This window comes from Lycorma delicatula, chromosome 6, assembly GCF_047948215.1.
Source record: "Lycorma delicatula isolate Av1 chromosome 6, ASM4794821v1, whole genome shotgun sequence".
Lineage (NCBI taxonomy): Eukaryota > Metazoa > Arthropoda > Insecta > Hemiptera > Fulgoridae > Lycorma > Lycorma delicatula.
Window position 1 is genome coordinate 19,105,371 of NC_134460.1, and position 22,907 is coordinate 19,128,277.

The 22,907-nt window shown below is 30.9% G+C and overlaps 1 protein-coding gene across 5 annotated transcripts in view; it reads left to right on the forward strand.

The window, feature by feature from the left end:
* The window catches only part of Mnat9 (microtubule-associated Nat9), a 67,501-nt gene that overhangs the window by 19,198 nt on the left and 25,396 nt on the right, over positions 1-22,907 (forward strand). The window contains exon 7 of one of the 5 annotated variants that reach the window (XM_075369339.1): positions 7,018-7,324. The exons of the other annotated variants lie outside the window; for them this stretch is intronic. The gene's annotated coding sequence lies outside the window, so the exon portion shown is untranslated. Of the gene's footprint in view, positions 1-7,017; positions 7,325-22,907 lie in introns of those variants that run through there. 5 annotated transcript variants of the gene reach the window in all.

A 22,907-nucleotide genomic window follows, 5' to 3' on the forward strand; every position in this document is an offset into this window, starting at 1 on the left:
TTTAAGTTAATACAGCTTGAATGATGAGTTGGAATCAGTTTTTCTTTTATTAGTACACTTGTTGCTTTTTGTGTCGTACCCTTACTCTGACCAATAAGGGATAAAATTAGTGAGAATAAAGGGGGTTTTGTAAAGAGAGCTATGAGAAAAAAGAGATGAGGAGAGGGGACTGGTCATGTGATGGGTGGAATCAGAAGCAAGGGATGTTGTGTTGTTGAGTGTTAAAGGGATGTTACAAGAGCAGGGAGGGATTAGGGTAGGGTAAAGAGGCCTTTTGATGCTCATCTAAATAAAACTTTTTCAAAGTCCTATTAGTTAAGTGGCTTAATTGATCTGTTGGCAATCAAATTACATTAATGGACTCTCTACTGTTTGTTATATACTGCATTCTGTCAGTTCAGTTCAAAAGAATCGGTTGTTACTACTGGCATTGAGAAATTAGAATACCGTTGTCTCAACCCTATGATCTTGTTACAAAGCAGAAAATTTAGCTGTAATCTGTCTGATCATTTAACACCTATCAGTTACCCTTTCTCTTTTCCTTAATGTTTAAAAAAATGTCTTTTATTGTCTGAATACTAACTTTTTTTTTATCAGAATGATTTTTTTTTTGTTAGAATGAGATTTAGTAATTTGAATTTACTTTGAATAGTATATTTGAATGATAAACTTTACGGGAAAGGAGATAAAGTGAATAGAGGTTTAAAATTATGTTGAATTCACTCTCAACATATTTGGTTCTTGTTTGCCTATCATTATTGTTGTTCATAGAGCATTATTAAAATGAAAATCCACCTTACCTGCAAATTAAGTGTGACTTGAGATCTTTCAGTTTATTTCAAAACCTTCATCAGGAGATAGAATATTATAATTAATTAAAATAATGTCAAAGATTAATTTATTTAATATTAAAAGTGACGACATGACTGTTTGCATTCTAACAGTATACTGAAAGAATATAAAGATACTGTGGTGGATTAAAAGAAAAGTCATGTTATCAGGAACGTTATTTTATTTGATTGAATTATTATTTCTTTATATTTATATTTAGGGTGTTTAAACAATTTATCATCTTTAAAAAATTTTTGCGCATTAATTAGATTATGATTAAATATAAATGTGATATTTTTCTAAATTAGATGTATTATAATAATTGTAAGAAAGGTCAAAGATTTTCATAAAAGTATTGGTTATATGTATGACCATTATCTAATATACGTTTAGCAAAGTTGGAATTTTCTGTTTTACCATTTTTAATACTGTCCATGTGTTCTTTTGCACGTATAGATAATTTACGATTGGTCATACAGACATATATCATATCCCAATCCTCACAACCCACACTATATACCCCTCGTTTATCAAACATAGCATCATTATTAAATGATATTTTATTATTAATATATTTGTTATTTTTAGTATATGCCATTGGCCATTGAGTTACAGATTTTGTCATTAAAGTTTTACCCTGACTTAAAATCAAATGGAGTTTTCAAATGACAGTTTGAGGAAGTTCAGGTCTTTGGATTTGAAGAAATTACCATATCCTCATAACCAAAAATTGCAAGGCATCAGTTCACATGATTACATTGATCAAGTAATCAGTACATTCAAGTAATCAGTTACTTGAATGAAGAACATACTGAGAAGGAATCGTCCCAGCTTGCTGCCAAACATAGCAGTAGTGATATTGGACACAGAGCTATTATGCTCTTATCTATCTTCTACTTGTTATGCTTATCTTGGGATTAACATCCAAAGATATGAATCACCTGTTAGATGTATGCTGAAGAAATAGAATCCCTAAAACTCCTTTTTGTGATCCACTAAATATTAGCCCCAGGTAGATTAATTATACTCCATAATTATCCAACGAGTTTCACCAGCTGATAAATTTTATGACAGTTAAATGTTGTTTTTTTATTACCTGTTATAAAATAAAAAAATTTTTTTCATACTGCAACTTTGTTGTGAATTTTGTATTAGATTTGTTTTATAATAATTGATTTCTAAAATGTTGGTTGCTTGTAGCTAATATGGTGAAATTGTAACCGATGAAAAAAATGCAAACCTAAACCTAGGTTAAACTTGGATCTTTATGCATAAGTCAGTGCATCTACGTAGCTATTGAGATCACATTAATTAGGGTTGCAATATTATGTTCTATTTCACATTTTATTTTCATTAATAACTTTGATACTGATGCATGGTGTTTGATTTTGATTTAAATTGATGTGATTGCATATTGAAATGTAAAAAAAAAAATTGTATATATCTAGTTAAAACTTAACATTTTTTCTAAATGAGAGCATTTTAAAAACAATTACCGTAATGTAAGAGAAAAAAGAAACTTAAGAGGACATAGAAATTGAAATTTTACAATCAAATAAAAATTGGCCTTTTAAAAAAAAAAAAAAAGAAAAAAGTGCTATAAAATAAGAAAGCGACATCATTTTAATCTCGCCTTTTTTCCCCTTCTCTCTAAACAAAGTCTTTTATTATTTCTTTTCCTCCTTGTTATTGAATGGAATAAAATCAATAACTTTAGTCATATTGTTTGTTGTTAAACAAGTTTTGGAAAGAAAATTTCCAAAGCAAACAAAACAAATCAAAATAAAATAAAATAAGAGAACAAGTCAAATAAGATTGTACTGTAAAGGGCAGCACTCCTTTGTAAAAAAAGGAAGGGGAAGGGATGGTTGGAAGGAGCTTACAGTAATCAGAAATATTGAAAAATCCACTTTGAATGATTTGTTAAGAAGAATCAAAAATGGTGCGGGAAGAGGAAAGTATAGCTATTGTGTAAGGTGAGGGTTTGTGTGGGATGAGGCGGGTGGTGAGTCCAGAAAAACTTGTATATTGCATTAAAAAGGGAAGCTTTCCCTTATTCATTTCTTCCTATGGATTATGAAGTAGTAATGGTAGTAGCGGGGAGTAGAACCGAAAAATACTGTATGTATGTATCATGATAAATCTATTTAATTTTGTATGTTATTAAATTTGTACTATAATATAGATGTAACATATATATATATATATAAAATTCATCAGTTTTCAATATTATATTAAGTGTATTCATATAAAAAAATCAGTCTTCTTAGAATTCTTTTTCACGACATCATTCTTTTTCAACGTATGTGGTCCTGTGGTGATTAACCATTGTATGACTACAGCATGCCTTAATTTTAAAAAATGAATGAAACTGTACTCTTCATTTTGATGGTATAAAAGGCTTTTCTCTTTCTCTTTGTGCATTGTTGTTAGTTTGTTTTAATTTATGTATGTTCATACTTTTTTGCAGAATAAATTTTCAAATTGTTGATTTCAACAAAATATATTTATTTTTAAAGTGCCATAACTACTATGACTGTAGGAGACCTGGCATGAATTAAAAGTTACATCTGAACGGTGATATAGTAATTTCAAAAATAATAAGCATGGCTTTAAAGTGTGATGAGAAATGGTTTTGCTTATCAGTATGACAACCTTATCAAAATGTAGGTAATATTCAGCTACATATATAAAATACCTTCAACTCTGTTAGCCATAGGGACAAGCTGAAAATAATGAACATCATTATTTTCAAAGAAAGCAAATCATTGAGTGATGCCTATTGTACCTGAGGTACTTTATGTTTGCCACAACCATAAGAAAGATTGGGGCAAACATTGTATTTATTTTCAAATAATTTTATAAATATTTCAACCCTGCAAGGGGTAATTTCAAGAAATTTAAAGTTTACTAATGTAATATCTAAAAATAATGTTTTTAAATATTATTAATATATTTATTATTAATATTACTAATATATTAATATATGGTTTTTGATATTTTTTAATTAAATGATCAGGAAATTTCATGTTGCTATCTCCAACACCATGGTGTTTTTATTTTTTATTAAAAAATGTTAAAAATTTTCTTTGTAGAAGTGCAAATCGAGTCATAAGCAAAACATTTTTCAGTAATCATAAGTGGAGAAAATAATTTACATATTTAAAAGCAACTTCCAAATAAAAAGAAAAAGAGTCATATGTCATCAAGAAAATAATAAAATTCATAATTTATTGTTCTATAAACAGGAAGTGTTTAAAGTGTTTAAATTTAGTTTTTTCAAATACCGATAAAGGTATTTTGTTACAAATTGAGCATAATATTTACATCGATATTCTCTAATAAACATATAAATGTTTATTAATTTCAAAATGTCAGACAGTTAATTTTTATAACATTAATATCTCTTAAACTACATAACATCATTATTTTATTAGGTAACTGTTAAGAATTTTATTGTGAATACTTGCCAGTCAGGATTTGCTTTGACTATCCTATCTGGCCGTGGGGCTCCACCCTTGGATCCCTGCTGCGTTTGTTATTTTCATGTTTGTGAGAATAATACTGATAAATAACAACCATTCTTCAACTTTTCCCTTGTTCTTGATGTAGCTGTGATATGCCCCTGCTGTAGACGAAGCTACTGCTTGAGTCTGGGCATAGCACTCTCGGTCAGTAGCTAACCAAGAGTCACACACTTAGCTGTTTCAGAGGTCTGTGATACTCTCATTAGATAAGGATACTGTCATTTTTTTAGCAGTCTTTGAATAATATGAAAGGTTACTTCTCTTTCTTGAAGGCATATTTTTTAACTTTTGACAATCCAATATAAACAATCAAAACCCATAGAAGTTCACTAATTATGCTATTTTAATCTAATTATAATAGTAATTAATAATAATTAAAAAAAACTAAAAAAATATTAAGTAATTTACATATTAGGTTAGATGATATGCGTATAGATTTTAATTCTGAGATCTTTCTATTACCATGGTAAGAGAAATAACTATGTAAAAGGATTAATTTTTTTTCTTTAATGAATATCTTTAATTTCTTAACCTCGATTAGGAATATTTTGATAATTCTAATTGAGGATGATCAAACCTCTCTAAGGTATAAAAATGCAAATTTTTATTAAAATCAGTCCAGTAAATATATTTTATTGGTATCTGTTTAGTTGATTTGAATAAAATAATCAATTTAAAAAATAATATTAAGGAAACAAAAGCTGATTTGATTATTCCGGAGCATTTATTCAGCACAATCCTTTCGTTCAACCAAAACGTTGTTTGATTTAAAAAAAGAGATAAGCAATATTTTGCAAATAGCCTCATGCCTCTTCTATTTACTCTGTAGATTGTAGATGTTGGTTTTCAAAATAAAAATGTGAGCACATACAGCAAACAAAAAACCCAACACAACATGCTTTTTTATTGGAGATAAAATAAACTTTGAAAAAATTTTTTCAGGTTTTCTTTACTTACAAGTTTTAGAGGTTATCATAAAATTATAATCAGCCTAACCATTAATTTTTGTTGTATCAATATCAAGTTTGGTTTACATTAGTTGAATATTTCTCCAGCGTTGAACTCAATCAGAATTCAAGTTTGTAGACTTATTTAGGTAGTAAAAATTATTAGAAAGTCATTCAGTTCTTCAATCTTAAGTTGTTAGGTTTTTTCTATTATATATCAAGAAATTAGTTGTTTATTCTCAGCACAAGAAATAAGTTATCGATTTATAAGAATATCTACAGTTCTTGCAATTTAAAAAAAAAAAAAAAAAAAAAAAAAATAGCTTACAGTTGTCTTTATCTCTGTATCTCTCTTAATGCTTTTTCATTTTGGGTTTTAACAAGTAATTTATTTGGTTCTGGTGCCACTGTATTGCTGAATGATATTATTTCAATAGAAAAAAAAGTACTGGTTAAAAAATCACTTTTCTGTCGTAAAGCGCATGTGCTTGCTCTTTTACATGCTGTCTATAGACATTAAAAATTTGTGTAAGGAACAAGGATCTTTGCATTATATAATTAAATAAGATAATGTATAGTATAATTAATAAAAGTAATATATAAATGTACATTACCGGAAAAACACCACACAAGTCCGTTTTTAAAAAAAGATGGGGTAAGATTAAATTTTACCCATTTCGATGGTGCTCTTTCAAGTGGAATTACCGCTTTTGAAATAAAAGCATTTTGTTATATATAATTAATATAACTATTTAATTGATATCAAAATAATAGATAACTGTACATTATGGCGATAAATTTTAATAGATTCTAAAACATTTCATCGGAATTTTAGCGGTTTGATAAAGAATTAAATAGAATATAACGGGTGTTTCAAAAAGGAAGCCACCCTAAGATTAAGAAGCTAAAAGCCACGCATAGGTATTTTTTTTATTTTTCCCTACATGTTAATCGGCCACATTGTACTCAAGGTTAGCAGCTTGTAACAGGTGAAATGTTCTTCTTATGCATTACTGCTATAACAGAATAAATTCGTCTTATTGTGTTAACTGTGTTGTTGTCCAAAGACGAACCTGTATTTATTATTTCAATTTATTGCGCCTCTAAATCGTACGAACGAGTGAAAGACGAGTTTCAGATAAAATTTCCCAATTCTTCAGTTGGTGGTAATAAATCGACAGTATCGTGATCGATTAATAAATTTCGTGAGCCTGGGAGTGCACGTGATCGGAAAAGCACAGGTTGATCGTCACTGTTGACAGTAGAAGTTCTGGAGGATGTGAAAGAACGTTTGACATGCTCACCCAGAAAGTTATCTTCTTAGGCTGGGCTTTCAGGGATACTAAAACATCAGAATTCCATACTTGAAGAACTGAAAGAAGTAGATCACGGAAAACGTTTACAGTATTGTCGGCTTCGTTCTCTTGTTGATGAAATTTTGGATCGTGTTTATTTCAGTGACGAGGCACGGTTTCACTCGGATGGCTATATTAACAGCCAAATCTGCCGAATATGGAGCGCTGTAAATTATCACGCTTTTTATGAACAACCATTACACGCACGTAAAATTAGTGTTTGGTGTGGGTTCTCCCGGAGTCGTGTAGTAGGGCCTTTAGTTTTTGATAGGTCTGTAAATAGTGTGGTTTATCGCAATTTAATCGATCAGCTTATTGCCATGTTAGATTTATACGAACTAAAATGTTGGTTTGCAGCCGGATAACGCTACGGGAATTTTCTGGCCATCGTTTGATATCGAAAGCGTTGAGGCCTCCAAGGTCCCGAGATCTTACACCAGCAGACGTTTTCCTTTGGAGGTATTTAAAAAGTGGAGATTTTAAAAACAATCCTCGTACACTTACGAAATGAATTCTAACGTTGAAAGTTACATTTTAAACATTACGAAAAGTGGCTACAAATGTTATGAAATGTACGAATCTGCATCGGGATCACAGGAAATCATTTTGAACATCTCTTGTTAAATTATTAAAGGTAATTTGAATATTGTTGTATTTTATTAACATTAATATTTTTGTAATAAATTCACGTTGTCAAACAAAGGAGTTGCGTCCTTTTTGAAAGATGTTATAAGTATATATTTTATTTTTCAAAAACAGATTTTAATAGAATGTTTTTTATTATTAAATATATTCTATATATAGTTTTTGAGTTTTTTTTTTGTCTTCAGTCATTTGACTGGTTTGATGCAGCTCTCCAAGATTCCCTATCTAGTGCTAGTCGTTTCATTTCAGTATACCCTCTACATCCTACATCCCTAACAATTTGTTTTACATATTCCAAACGTGGCCTGCCTACACAATTTTTCCCTTCTACCTGTCCTTCCAATATTAAAGCGACTATTCCAGGATGCCTTAGTATGTGGCCTATAAGTCTGTCTCTTCTTTTAACTATATTTTTCCAAATGCTTCTTTCTTCATCTATTTGCCGCAATACCTCTTCATTTGTCATTTTATCCACCCGTCTGATTTTTAACATTCTCCTATAGCACCGCATTTCAAAAGCTTCTAATCTTTTCTTCTCAGATACTCCGATCGTCCAAGTTTCACTTCCATATAAAGCGACACTCCAAACATACACTTTCAAAAATCTTTTTCTGACATTTAAATTAATTTTTGATGTAAACAAATTATATTTCTTACTGAAGGCTCGTTTAGCTTGTGATATTCGGCATTTTATATCGCTCCTCCTTCGTCCATCTTTAGTAGTTCTACTTCCCAAATAACAAAATTCTTCTACCTCCATAATTTTTTCTCCTCCTATTTTCACATTCAGTGGTCCATCTTTGTTATTTCTACTACATTTCATTACTTTTGTTTTGTTCTTGTTTATTTTCATGCGATAGTTCTTGCGTAGGACTTCATCTATACCGTTCATTGTTTCTTCTAAATCCTTTTTACTCTCGGCTAGAATTACTATATCATCAGCAAATCGTAGCATCTTTATCTTTTCACCTTGTACTGTTATTCCGAATCTAAATTTTTCTTTAACATCATTAACCGGTAGTGCCATGTAAAGATTAAAAAGTAACGGAGATAGGGAACATCCTTGTCGGACTCCCATTCTTATTACGGCTTCTTTCTTATGTTCTTCAATTGTTACTGTTGCTGTTTGGTTCCTGTACATGTTAGCAATAGTTCTTCTATCTCTGTATTTGAACCCTAATTTTTTTAAAATGCTGAACATTTTATTCCAGTCTACGTTATCGAATGCCTTTTCTAGGTCTATAAACGCCAAGTATGTTTACCACACTGCTGAAACGCTCCAAAAACTCAACTTTGAAGTACTGGCTCATCCTCCGTATAGTTCTGATGTTGCCCCTTCTGACTACCACTCAAAGAGGCATTAAGGGACCGTTGATTTACCTCGGATGAAACAGTGAGAGAAGCGATGCATTCCTGGCTCGCACCTTGTTTTATGAGGGCGTCAGGAAGCTTGTTCAACGATGGACCAAGTGCGTTGAAATGCAAGGGGACTGTTGAAAAATGATGTACATGTAAGTTTCCTATTTGTATTGCAGTAAAATTTATAACTACATTGCGGATAATAATTGACTTACCCTCGTATATTTTGTATATTTAACGTTAGTTAGACGAAATCAGCGGGCGTAGGTTACGTTTGGCTTAAATTTAAATTTCCTTTTTTTATCAGGGTTTCTCGTTATCTATTGGGACGATGTCTCAGAATGGATTTGACAAGCTTTGATGGTGATATGTAAGATTAAGTGAAAGTCATAGCTTCAAATTAAAAATTTGATGTTTTTCCCAATTTTTTCATATGCATGATGAATGGTCTAAAGAGTGTGTTGTAAACATGATCATCCCATTCCTTTACAAGGAGAAATTATTTTTTTTCTGAAGCTATTTCAGCAGTAATTCGTTAAACTGTTCTTTTTTAGATTTCTGTGGCAGACGCAACACGTTCTACAATTTTTTGTGGTCGCTAACTGAAAGTCCAACTGCAGCTTCCCCTGCCACGTAATTAAAAAGTTGCATATAATTTCTTTCCTTTGACGATGAATGCCTTTTCCACGTAAATTAGACATAGTATGCAAAATAATAAAATCAATTCACTACCATAAGAGTAGAGCCGACTAAAATTTAGTAATTTAACCCGAATAAATTACTAAAATTTCACTTAAGACTTAATTGCTTTCAAGAATTGAATCTCAAGAACGGTACAATCAGATGATAACCTTATACATTTTGGAAATAAACAATTAACTAGACAAGTTTTAACTACAAATACAGTATAAATTGGAACGGCTTCATTTACAAAAAACAAGTTAGTCTCTGAATGAATCTGGAATGGGTTTGTTTAAATAGATTTAATATTTTATTTGAATGTTTAGAATGGCACATCCTAAGGTTATTATTTACACAAACCTGAATAAAGAGATTTCTCTTAGGTGTGACTCATAGCCTAGGCTAGCGTACGGTTCTTCGCCACTCCCAGAACAAAGGGCTAAGAACGTAGCATAAATAGTAGACGTCAATCTTGTGCTTGGATATTTTACACAATTATAAAACTATAAATAAATACATTTAGGCCTAAACAGCAATCGGTAACTGCCGATTAGTCTGCATAATATTGCATAACATATCTGTTTCAGTATCTAATAAAGAAATAAATTAATTATTTAATAATATATATAAACTCACGATTAAGTAAGTAACTTATAAATATAAGACGTGAATTTGTTCACCGATTGGAAGCTAAACAATAGTCGTACCGTAAACATACTCTATTTAATCGAGTACTATTAGAAACCCATGCTCGTTAGGCAGCAAGCTATGCTGATCATCAGATGTGCCAATTCGGCTTGAAAAAAGCTATACATGTAGCCTATGACACTTCCCGTAACGTAAGGATTCCACCGCGAGGTCATACATCTAAATCGGTTCGGCCGTTGAGCTGCTACGGTTGAACATCATACACCCTAAAAATATTACACTCCTTTTTGGGCAGATGTGTAAAAATAATTTTTATATTATGCCCTCAATACAATCTTTAAAACTTTTTTTGAAATCGGCGCCAAATTTTAAACGGATTAAAGAAAGTACGATTACAAGATTTGGCGCCGGTTTCAAAAAATAAGTTTCATAGATTACATCGAGGGGGTAATGGAAAAATTATTTTTTTCTTTTCAGTGCAATCCTTTTTTAATTCTTTTTTTTTTTTGAGACAGTTAAATTTTAAAATCCGTTTTTATTTTGAAGTCGGCTTATAGAGTGACATCAAGTTCTTCAATTACGATAGAATACAGAAAGTATTTTGAGTACGCTTTCTATATTTTCCACGTACAGATAATGCACGATACCTAGGACAATACCTAGATCGGGGTTTGATCTGTAAGTGTCACGTGTGGATGAAAAAAAAAACAATTGAATGAGAAGTACAGGAAACTGCATCGGCTGATGCTGAGAAACTCGCACTTTAAGTTGCCCAATTAAGTTCTGATTTACAAAGTTATCCTACGACCAATCCGGACTTACGGCGTGGAGTTTTGGGGAACAGCAAGTAATAATAACGTAGATATCACGCAGTGCTTCCAGAACAAAGTAACGAGAGTAATTGCAGAGACACCATGGTTCACAAGAAATGATGAAATTCATGAATATGTGGAGCTTCCGACGGTTTGTGAGACAACGCAGCGTTAAATACCAACAACGTTCAGAAAAATCACATCAAACGCTTAGAGATATATCTGCTTGATAACAGTGGGGACTTCCGAAGGTTGAAACGTCTCGTTGTGCTTGATTTGGGGCTACTGAATGACATGTAGCAGTTTTATCGCCAAATCTAGTGTTGTTAATTTTGTTTACTTCTTTATTTATTTTTTATATTTTGTTTAGAACTACAAGTTTTTTGTTTTTTATTAGACTAGCTATCGCTTGATTATTTGTTTGTGTTTTTATCGCCTACTTATTTGTTTACCGGTTTTAATTTGTTCGTTTGTTTTTATGGACTATGAGAAGTGTTGGCAGATATATTCTTTTACTAATGAACTCTAAGGTTACTGCTTACTGATAACTATTATTATGAATTTACTTATTATGAGAGTTCCTTAAGAACCCCTTATCGTGTGCTTATTATCAAACGATTTACTTATAGTTCCATTTAAGGAGACGATTTTAAATATATTATGGAAAAAAATACCAGATTTGTACCTCATCTCAAAATTTACTTTTTTGAATTTTATGGAACATAATATTATTTATTCAACTAACAGTTTCATGTTAATCATTTAAAAATTAATATTCGTACCGTTTTTTAATTTTAAAAGGTAACTTAATCAATTTTGCTTATAATTAAAGAATTTTATACCTAATTTTATCAAAATACTTAAATCTGTTGGCAAGATTTTATAAAAATACCAAAAAAAACCTGTAAGCTAATCATTTTCAGACCGAGATTTAAATTAACTTTTGAAAATATTACTACTAAGTATCGGATGAATTTTTTTATACATCAAAGTTTTTTTTTGAAGTAGACAACAAATGAAAGATTGTGTGATCGATTTTTATTTTTTGCTTACTGTGAGTTTGTCGTTACTGTTTCCTTGATTTAATTTTGAATAAATGATACATAGTCTAGTAGAAAATTTTAATTGTAGCGCATAAATTTACATTTTGAAATAATAATACATTTAGTCATTATTTTGTGATTGTTAAATATCGTTAAAAATACCATTAAAGTGTTTACATCTCTTAATAAAATACGATAAGAATAGTTAATGGAGAAATGTGTTCTGTCTTTCAGTAGGTATTTCATTTAATAAAAAAAGAAAAGACGAAAACTACACATAATTGCATTTTCCATGTTTCTTAAATTAAATGCGAGCTTAATTATGTTTCGAAAATATTTCTTTTTAGATTAAATTGCTTATAAAAAATGTGGCACTCAGATTAATGTAAAAAATAACGTCGGTTGTGTGATATTAAAATAAAAGACTACATAATATCTAAGTTAGTTGTAACAATAACAACAAATAATTCTAATCATCAAATTTGCTCCAAAATACGGATTACAGCTGAAAAGGGAACGCTGATGATCACAATGGTGATGGTCGCAATAAATTCTGTACATTGGTTCTTCTATTCGTCAGTATTAAGGAAAGTTCTCTCACAGTTAGAAATATCAAAATGTAACTTTCGTTCTCTTATTCAATATTTTTTAATATAAATTTGAATTATCGAGAATATTATTGTCTAAATGTTTTTATTTGTCCCGTCTTCTAGGTAAGTCCCTGTGATTCAATATTTGGATATACTAACTTTGTGTCGTTTTGAAATCAAATTAAATCTTTTAAAATCACCAATTAAAAGTAAAATTGTTGTATTCCCTAAACACGGCTTTGTCTTAACCGTTTGGAATATCGTATTATCCTAGAATTCTTAAGGGGAACGATTTGTTTTTAACTTGAATATTTTAGGGTTTAGTTATAAAAAATGAAATTTTTTTGTGATGGTTATGGATTTTTAATTTTGATTTTAGCGTCATATTTTTTTAGTTTAGTTTGACATATCAACCGGTCTCCGTGGCGAGCGGTAACGTCTCGGCCTTTCAACCGGAGGTCCCGGGTTCGAATCCCGGCCAGGCATGGCATTTTCACACACGCTACAAATCATTCATCACATCCTCTGAAGTTAATACTTAACTGTGAACCCGGAGATTATATCGCTTATAATCTGGTGTTTAGAAAAGTTGTTAATTATTATCAAAAATCTTCTTTGAAAAGTAAGTCAAAAGTAATACACACACGAAGTGTTAGTGTTCATAAATAAAAAGGACAATTTTTCTAAAGGAGAAATTCAGGTAACTGCTGTTTACTGGTTTAAGAGAAATTTGAATTTCTAACATTCCAGGGGAAAAGAAATTAAATAATATGATTATTAAGCAGAAGGGATCAACGAGAATTGTTTTATTATAAATTTAAAGCATAACTTTTATTGGGTGGAGCGACAGTTAAAATAAAGGTAAAAAGAAATTATTTTACGCATCCTAAAATTGATTATTTTTTTAATAAAAATTCATATTACTATAAAAGTATATAAAATTACTTTCGAAAGAAATCCTTTGCTTGAATAAGCCTACAAAACTACATATTAATAAACTTTTCATTATTCCAAAATTACTCGTATTTTTTTTTTTTTTTATAAAAAAACAAAAATAAAACTGTGTGTATTGAATAAAATTAGTCATTTCTTCTTGGAGAAATAGTTAAAAAATTATATTATTAGCTAATTCTACGTGCAAAACATTCCAGTTAAAGTTTTTTCTTCACAGTTTTATATAAATACTAACAGGCTCGTGCAGCCAGAACCTGAACCCTCGGGTCTCGAGCTCCACCTCCTGGACCCCCGCACTTTATTTATCCTAATGGTTGTGAGAATAATACTGATAAAAAATAATTATAGTACTCAGGATTTATAGAAACCTGAAAAAGAAATTAAATTACAGAAGATAGAGCAGTAGAAACTGTGGTAACTAAAGTACATACAGCTTTGACGACGAAAAATTCGTTACTTATTTCCTTGCCGTAGTGGCAGAAATATAATAATGAAGTAAAAGAATAAATCTATTTTTTCGTTAATGAATATCTTTAATTCACAATTTCATCCCCCTTGCGGACGAAGAAATAATAAATATTTTTAATATCCTTTCAAGGGAGGTAGGACCTCGGTTTATGGCTTAAAACCTTCCCTAGAATAACACGAATATATCCTGAAAATTTGAAAGTAATAGTCAATTGGTTCTTGCGTAATGGCATAACAAACAAAAACAAACACACATTTCCGAATAACCGTGATAGATGAAGAGTGTACCTGATGCATTCAAAAGTTAACCTTCAACCTACTAACAAATACCCCGTTTGAATTTTGAAAATCGGACGATTTTTTTGCAGAAATATAAGAACACCCCATTACACCTCCCAAAACAGTGTGCCAAAAAGCACCCCGTTTGTTACCAGTCGATGGTGATGATTGGTCTAGCCTCCCACAAGGTGCTCGCATACCTCACCACTCTAGCCTCACACGCAGTCCCCACAGGAAGCCCGTTATTGTTAAAACAGATTTTTTTTTTTTAAATTTATCTAATGCTTTTTTATTTAAGGTAAATTTAATTTTTTTATTTTTGTAATATTATTAATTCGAATTATTCTGTTCAAACCCAGCTCACACAGCGAGAGACTCAGATTTCACAGTTCATTAATTCAATTCATTATACTTTGCGCTTCAACCGGCAAATCTTCACTACTAAATATATTTTTTTCCCGAGATTTTTCGTGACGAAATATATCTAAAAATCTTTTTAGTTATGTCAAGAAATATGGGTAAAGATTTGGTTGCGATTGATCGAGTATTTTTTTTGTTTATCTAATAAAAAATGTTTTTTTTTTTTTTTTTTGTACTTAGTTCCCACATTTCAATTCTGTTAATCATATTACGTTGTATCAACTTCGCAATTTGACGTTTTGAATTCTTTTTAGACCAATGAAATGAGTTTAAAAGTTACATTAGTTCTCTTCTCTTCGTAATGTTATCATCTATATTGTTCTATTTCCGTTTCAATCCTAAAACATCCCAAATTATTTTTAACATTCGCATCTTCTTTATTCCTCTTTGTTGCATCTTTCTATACTTGTAAACAAATATTCTGAGTTTTTTTTTTGTCTTCAGTCATTTGACTGGTTTGATGCAGCTCTCCAAGATTCCCTATCTAGTGCTAGTCGTTTCATTTCAGTATACTGTATATATATATTTCAGTATATTGTCTTTATCAATTTTTTAAGGGGAGATCCATACTCGACTGACTACACTCCAGTTTCACCTTTTTTAAGAATCTCATTTAAATAAAATTTAAACAATAATGGTGACTAATTCTATTTTAATCCTATCGATATAAAAAAATGTTGCAGAAATACTATTTTCCAATTTTTATCACTGTGTTTTGACCCGAATAAAGATAATTATGGTAGGTTGATCATTTATAAACTTAAAAATATATAAATACGTACTTAAAAATATTTTCTAATTTAACTTAAAAAAGTGCTGAAATAATTTTCAAGGCTAGCCGTAGACTTCTATTTTTCTTGGGGTTCGAAATGTGGGTCTTGAACATTATTTTACCTATATCTTATTCAGTTCGCGTAGAGAGTTCAAATAAATAGACTGCGCGTACGTGTGTTCAGGCGGTCTATTCACAAGCATTTCCTGTAAAACCTTATGCATATAAAAGAAACTACGCGACGTTAATATTCAGTAATCACGCGCTATTATATTTTACATAAATTATATATATATATATATATATATATATATATATATATATATAATTAAGATATTTTGAGTTTTTTTAAGAGTTATGAAATTGTAAATTGTCCATAAACGGTAAAAGTTCGCTTTCTTAGATTAAATTTCTATGATAATAAATTAATTTTCATCATCTGATTGCGAGAAATTCGTAACGCTGCTGGTATTAAGAGATACAGCGGGAGGTTCAATTTTGTTTTCTGTTATATTACCCAATTCCCAATAATTTGGTCCAGTAGTATCCGTTACATGTTTTATACAGTTTTTCCATTCCTGTTGGCCTGCTTTATCGGAGGCTTTTAAGCATAAATTGTTAACATCAGATATTTTAAAAGCAATATTTTTTGACGCTACGTAACTTTTGATTTATTCCTAAATTAACTGATTTGGGTAGATTACACAACGATAGGGAGGTAATCGAAGCTCGGTTTTTGTCACTGGATCTTGCTAACTCATCCATTTTATACACATTAAAATTACTACTTTTGAACTAAACCACATCTTGATGTGCTTTTTCCAAGAAACGGCTGGAATTCTTCCCTTTTCACATGAATGATAAGGGGCGTTGTTTAAAGACAATAACCAAATTATCTTCTACAGGATGCAACACATAAATCATTAAACGCCAAACCATTTTTTAAATAAATAAAATTCTTGTACTTTATTATGTATCGTGTTGTTATCGAAATCTTCAACTTTTTCTTCGATTGACCTGCGGGGTTTTGTATATTTAGGAAACCGTAATTCATTAGTAGATTCGTATTCGCGAATCATATTGTGCACTGAAGATTTGTATTAACGACATCCGAAATCAACGCCGTTGGATTATTTTGTAATTCGCATTTGTAAGCATTTAAAATGATGTGTGGTTTTCCGTTTGACTTAGTGCTTTTTCGCGGCCTTTTTTTCGGAGGGGATATCAATAATCGTGCACTATTATCAGCTGAATCGGTATTAGACATATGTCAAAAGAATGATATAACTTAAGTCGTACAAACGCAAATCTAGGAGTACACTATACTCACGTTCCAGTAAACTTTAAAAAATTGCATTATATTAACTTTAAATAACATTAGAGTAAATAAATATGTAACGAAAGCATAAAAATTGAACACGAGAACAATAATGATATGAAAAGATCAAAGGTTTTAATAGATCTGAGAAGACATAACTTTATATAAACTTTTGATTACATTGAATACTATATGACAAATTAATTATACGGTGACTAATATGTGAGTAATTATTATATAGTGTTGTATGTAGATATGGCCGTGTTGTGAATGGGTACTGGTCAAGTACGTGATTCAGCAGAATCATGACGAACTCACCCGCACAAAGAAAACGTTTGTTTCTTTCTCACTCTTCAAGCTAATTGAATAGAGTATAGAGACAAACGATCGAAAATAATAACTAGCCTTGTTTTAAATCTTACGAGGTCTGTAAATAAAGTAATGAGACTGATTTAGAAGAACATTTTATTTATAGTCCAATTATACATGGACTCTATCACCTTCGAAGTAGTTCCCTTGGGAAGCCACGCAACGCTTCAAACTGTTTTCCCACTCGTCATAGCAGTTTTGGAACTCTGAAACCGGAATATCCTTCAGATGGTTGGTTACATTTTTTTTATGTTTCACACTGTTCCAAAATGGTATCCTTTGAGGTGTTTTTTTAAAATCGGAAACAGTTGTAGGGACCCAAATCTGGTGAATAAGATGGTTGAGGAAATACAGGAATGTTTTTCTTTGCCAAAAACTCATTAATTGAAAGTGCAGTGTGATAAGGTGCATTGTCATGCTGCAGCATCCGGTTGTCTTTGACGGTTGGTCTCACGCGGGTAACTCTTTTCCGCTGTTTTTCAAGAATTTCTCGGTAAACATATTTATTTACAGTCTGTCCTGTATGCAAAAACTCCTTATGGACAATGCTATTACTATCGAAGAAACAAACTACCGTAGTTTTCATTTGCTCATTTTTGCTTTTTTGGGACGTGGTGAGTTTGAAGTGTGTCACTCCGTGCTCTGGCGTTTTGTTTCTGGGTCGTACTCAAATATCCAAGATTCGTCACCAGTAATAACGTTTTTTTTAGAAAATCAGGATCGGTTTCAATTCACCCTACAAGATCGCGGCACACTTCCACCCTGTTATTTTTTTCTTCAACGGTGAGAATTTTTGGGACCAATTTTGCACAAACTTTTTTCATATCCAACTGGTTTATCAAAATTTTATGGACTGTGGTACGGTTCAAATTTCAATTGTTCTGCAATCGTTCTGACAGTTGTTAATCGTCGGTCGTTCCCTATTAAGTCTCTGATTCGTTCAAAATTGTCGTCACATTTTGACGTCAACGGTCTTCCAGAGCGTGGATCGTCTGCAACTGATTTCCAGCCATCTGAAAATGCTTTAAACCACCTAAAAACTTGAGATCGTGACAGGTCGTCATCTCTATACGCCCTTTTAAATTTTGAAAAAGTTTCAGTACCATTTTCACCGAGTTTACCGCAAAACTTGATTGCACAACGTTATTTAATTAGCATCACTTATTTTTGTAACGAACAACAAAAACTGGTTTCACGAAAAGTTTGTTTACGTCTCATGTGGCAGCAATATACTTAAATTATTAATACCAAATATAAATCGATTGTTCATATAACCCCACATGTTTATTAGTAACAAGCGTGTGTTGTATGATGTTAAGAGTCGTACATTTCTTCCTTTATATGGAAGAGCCGATGAACATTTACTCATTCGTTAGCTATAATAATATAAAAATAAAGATTTGTTGTACAAAGTAATACACTTTGCATATATATACTCCTCTAAGAGCAGAAATTAAGAAAGTTATGGAGACGACTTTAAACAACAAAAAAATATTTTGGGATTGAAGATGCAACGTGAAGATAAATAAAATGAAAACCAAGTTAATGAAATGTACACAGAATTCGGTGTTTGGAAGGTTTCATTTCGAGGTATGGAAGTTTTAAGAAAGATGTATGATCTCGGATCAAGGAAGCCTTGATAAGAAGAAAAGCCTACTGAGATCCAAGACTTTTACAGGAAAAAGTTTTATTAAAGCTTTGTTTGGAATGTGGCGACATACAGATCAAAAAACTTGGACGATGCTGAAGGCAGAAAACTGTTTTGTTGGCGTCGAACCTTTTGAATACCCTGGAAAGAAAGGGTAAATAAACACAAAATCTTGAGGAAAATAAAAGAAAACTGCACCTTTATAAAAGCGATCGACAAGAAACAGAAATTTTAGTATCATCTGCAAAGCATATTATTTTGTAGATGGTTTGTTTTTACACTATTATCGCTCACGTATGAAAACATAATCATTGCTTCTTCCATAAGTAGGAAGAAATGCATGACGCTTAACATCGAACAATTCACGCTGTCAGGTGAAACGAATAACAAAATTTTCGATATAAATCTTTTCCAGATTTATATAGTATTGATAATTTACTAACCAAGAGGACAACTCTGAAAGGTTTCCCTGAACAAAGTCAGAGAACTTTCCGTTAAGTAAACGGCTTGTATGAGTTTGGAAACTCCTGGAGGAGTATGATCATGCTATCCACCAACCGCAGGATTAAAGAAGGTAGAAGAAAACTTCATTTGCCGGCTTCATCTAACTCGTACTTAGTGATAATGAGATATGAAAACTGGTGTATTTAATTAATTTATTCTATTTTAATTGAACATTATATATTTATTTATTCTCCTTTATTTTTTATGTTAAGAAATTAATTTCGCAAACATGTTGAATTTAATATAACTGTTCTGTCTATGAAAAATTCTTAGCCTGACTGGGCTAAGGTGTATATATATATATATATATATATTTGCGGTTAAGCCAATTATGGACCACACAAATATCATTTCTTTTGTTTTTTCCTTTTCTTTCAATAGTCTTTCATTCTATCCGCATGTTTGGTCTTTCTCTCTTCCAACCGTTTCACGCGGATCTGATTCTTTTCCTTCCTCACTGTTTGAAACTCAGCTTCCCGTACTTTTTCCTAAATAGCTTATATCTTTCACTTCTTGTTGTTGAATCCCTAGGTTCTGTATTCTTTATTTATTTATTGTAGGTACCCGAGGTTATTCTTTTGTTCCCAAAGTTTAATGAATTTTTTTTTTTTTTAGTTTCTATTCATCTATTTTGTACACATCGCCCAAGAAGCTGAATCTCCTTATTCTTATCCCTTTTTAGATAATCCTCTATTTATTCGTAGAGTCAGAGTGTTGGTTGGATTTCAGACTGTATCCTTCTGTTGTTTTCTTGAGGCTTAGGATTGTTCTCAGTGTTCTTCTCTCTATTTTATTTAACGGTTCCAAGTCGGTAAGGTGTAACGTTTCACTTCCGTATTATACCGTTGACGTCACCACAGTGGGGTATGTCTGAGTTTGGAATTTTTATTGTGGATATCTTTGATCAGGAAATGTAATTTATTCAATTTGTTTCTTCCGTCTTCTATTGCCGCTCTATCTGTACTATCGTTGTATTTCATTGTTTTTTTATATTAATACTTTAAGACATCACTTAATATTTCCGTATCGTGTGCTAATTTTCTCTGAAGTATATTTTAATATCAGTATTATTATTTTATTACAATAATAAAAACATATTTTATTGTAAATTTTAAACAGAAAAAATTACAAAAAATATAATTACAACCAAATATGTAATATGATTTATGGAAATATTTTCTGGAAAATTTTTATGGAAATTTGATTTCTAATAATTTTGTTAAGCATGGCCCGTTGGTATAAGTATATAATTTTAGTTAATATACAAAAAAACCTCTTACCAACAATTCGATGCGTTCAAGGCTTTCGGAATTAAATTCCATCTTCAGGAACTCTCATTTTGTCCTATTATAACATTAATTAAAATTGCACATTTAAATTATAAGAAAATCATGATATTTGCTTAAAACATAATAGTTTATCGTCATATGTTTTAAAATTAAGTCAACGTAAACCTAAACAACAGTTGAGATCACCAAATTGACAGGACGTTTACGTTTACATAATTTTAAAACAAATGACGACCAACTGTTATGTTTTAAGCAAATATTACGATTTTACGATTTTTTATAATTTACATGTGAAGTTTTAATTAATATTATAAATAGGACGAATATGGAATTCCTGAAGATGGAATTTAGTTCCGAAAGCGCTTGAGTTATTCGAATTCAGTTGGTGGTAAGCGGTTTTTTGTAAATTAACTATAATTAAATATGATTTCGTCAACAAGATGTTATCAAATTCGATTGTTGTACGTATTGTAGCAGCTTCGATGTATGTTATATATATATGTAATCCTTTAAAAAATCAACGTAATAACACCGGTATAACTTTTATCTTTTATTCACTCTATTCCTTTTTCCATTAATATACTCTTTAATTTGCTCTTTTCGCTGTTCTATTAGTAGATAGTACTTTGGATTGTCCTGCAGTAAAGTTAAGGGAATTTAAATTATTTTATTACAACCCGTTTTAATTTTACACTCACACGAGCGTGTGTTGTACCCTAATCTTTAATTTGTTTTATGGTTTTCGATTCTAGTTTTGCGGTATATTTTTATAAATACTGTAACATTTATAAAATATAAATACGAAATAGATGAGAGCGTAATAGTTTGTAAAGAAATGAGATGGTACCATTTATGGCGAACAATAGAATGCATTGTTTAGTTTCGTTCGTTCCACCCACCTTTAATGATTGGACCACGTTGTGGTGTCGGTGGGTAGAAAGATAATAATTCCGATATTACAACCGTTCTACTATTGTTAGCGATGCTTGATGCTCATCTATTCATTGCTTCATTGCTCATTCACCCTAAAATAACAAAACAATTGTTAGATTGGTCCGTCACCGCTAAGTACATACACCACAATTTTACCGACTGCTTGTTAATTATTACTAAAACATGCCTAGCGCATCGCATCAACATTAAGAGATACTACTGCTCTTCGCTTTCTGTAGTCAAGCTATAATATTAAACGAGTGTTTTTTTCATCCTTCTCGTTAACTTTTCCTCCTTTTGTGTAATTATCTTTAATAACATATGAATTAAATACGGTATTAATTAATTTATATATACTGTTCTGTTATTTCATGAAAATGAATTGTAAAAGAAGTATTGTGATCGCGAAAAATTTCGTTTTCATATTTCAACGGAAATATCCATTTTGATCATCCCTGAATCCATTTTGAGTAGTTTCAGCGTGAAGGTCTCTACGTACGTATGTATATCGCATAACTCAAAAACGATTAGCCGTAATATGTTGAATTTTGGATTTAGACTGATGTAACATCTAGTCGTGTACCTCCCCTTTTGATTGCAATTGACTGAACCTGTGTTAAAAAAGGCCCAAAATCCAAACAAAAATTGGATTTTGGACTTTTTCTTAACTGCAGTAATAAGCTCTCGATGAGAGCTTTTCAACGGTATATCATAAGTGGTAGTTATTTTCATCGGTACCAGAGTTATAATCAAATAAAACCTTTATTAATGAAATACTTGGTTTTACAAGGGGAATGCGCATCGAATGCGCATTTGGATTCAAATTTCATATCCTTTTTTAACTCTTTTTTTTTTTTTTAATTTAAATATATCGATTTATTAATAATTATTAACCGCTGATTGTAAAAAAATTTACGATAAGTCAGTAATAACAATAAAAATAATATGCCAAAATATGAAGTTATTAATGAAATAAAATTTTATGTAATTTTCATTTTTTTTAAATGTGTATGTGTAATTTATAGGCGTACAAGGAAGTCATGTGCCGTCCACATTAGATTTTTGTAAAAGCAATGTGGATTACATATAAATTTATTTGTATTGTATTTATTTTAAATATAAACCCTAATTTAGTATTTGGCTAAAGTGCAAAAAGAGAGCCCAGAAAAGGATAACAATTATAGAGGAGCTAAAGGATATAGGAGCTGTTAGGATCCTACAGTTTTCGTTTTTAATACAGGAGAATGGAAATGTACATGTTGTAAAGGCCCTCCCTTTAGATTATAACAGATATCACTTAATATTTTTTAATATCGTTCAATGAAGTCCTACCATTTTTGAAAATAACGTATACCTAATAATGTATAAGTGCATCATTTTGTTTGCAGCATTATTTTATGGATAATATTATATATATATATATATATATATATATATATATATATATATATAAAGAAAGTTCATGTGATTGTATGTATGTACGTCCAATATACCATTCGATTCATAGTGTTAAAT